The sequence below is a fragment of the Bison bison genome, unplaced genomic scaffold, assembly GCF_000754665.1.
Source record: "Bison bison bison isolate TAMUID 2011002044 unplaced genomic scaffold, Bison_UMD1.0 scf7180017858780, whole genome shotgun sequence".
Taxonomy (NCBI): Eukaryota; Metazoa; Chordata; class Mammalia; order Artiodactyla; family Bovidae; genus Bison; species Bison bison.
Window position 1 is genome coordinate 1,832 of NW_011489352.1, and position 1,293 is coordinate 3,124.

Genomic DNA, 1,293 nt, shown 5'->3' on the forward strand with positions numbered 1-1,293 from the left:
TAACAGCAAAATATAAATAGTTGACATTTCAACAATGCAAGTGAAGTCTGATTGTACCATAATCAGTCATTTGCTTTCCCCTTTCCTTGCAGTCACCTCCAATGCATGAAACCAAGGAACATAATAGGAGTTTCAGAATTTCTTCCAAATTCAAAATTACAACCTTTCACATTTTGACTTTTCCTCTCCATGTACCTGGTCACTCTGTTTGGAAACCTGCTCATCATCCTGGCTGTCAGCTCAGATCCCCACCTCCACACCCCCATGTACTTCTTCCTCTCCAGCTTGTCCTTTGTAAACCTCTATTTCATCTCCACCATCCCAAACTTGCTGTGGAGCATTCAGACACAGAACCAAGTTATCACCTATGAAGGCTGCATAACTCGATTGTATTTTTTCACTTTTTGTAAGATTGGACATCTTTCTCTTGACCATGATGGCCTATGACCCCTTTGTGGCTATCTGTCACCCCCTGAAATACATCATCATCATGAACCCCTGTCTCTGTGCACTGCTGGTGTTATTGTCCTGGATCATCAGTCTCCTGCATGCCTGGCTGGAAAGCATAATGGTATTCCCACTGTCTTTCTGTACATCCCCTCACTTTTTCTGTGAGTTCAATCAATGATCCAACCTTCCAGGTCTGTCATCTTTCTTGATAAAGCAGTAATGTATTTTATACCTATGTTGCTGGCAGGTGGTTCCCTCATGTACATCCTTTACTCCTACTCTAAGATAGTTTCCTCCATACATGAAATCTCATCAGCTTGGGGGAAGTATAAAGCATTTCCCATCTGTGCATCTCACCTCTCATGTGTCTCATGACTTTATTGTATAGGCATAGGAGTGTCCCTTAGCTCTGCTACTACCCACAGCTCACATTAAAAAGCAACAGCCTCAGTGATGTACACTGTGGTCACGCCCATGCTAAACCCCTTCATCTACAGTCTAAGAAATAAAGACTTAAAGAGGGCTCTGAAAATACTCTTTGGGAAGAAATCTGTGAAAGAATCTATTATCCTAAGGCTTAAGAAGTGCCCACGATAGCAGAACTCAAATCCTGAGCCAAATATTGCTGGTGTTTGATCCAGCTGTGGAAGGGGAATATGCCTCTTTTATTTTCCTTGCACTTTCTATTTCAACTTCTTTATGCAATTTATGTAACTTGCTTTTAAGTTTTGTGATAGCACTAGTATTCAAGAGTTTTTCCCTTTTTCATTATTATAGTCTTCCAACTTTGGATGTGAAATATTTGAAGACTCCCATTTATCTCAAAGGATCTATTAAGAATAA

The 1,293-nt window shown here is 40.4% G+C and overlaps 1 pseudogene; it reads left to right on the plus strand.

Annotated features, from left to right (window-relative positions):
- Positions 1-105: 105 nt before the first annotated feature.
- LOC104980747 lies at positions 106-1,047 on the plus strand (annotated as a pseudogene).
- Positions 1,048-1,293: the final 246 nt, after the last annotated feature.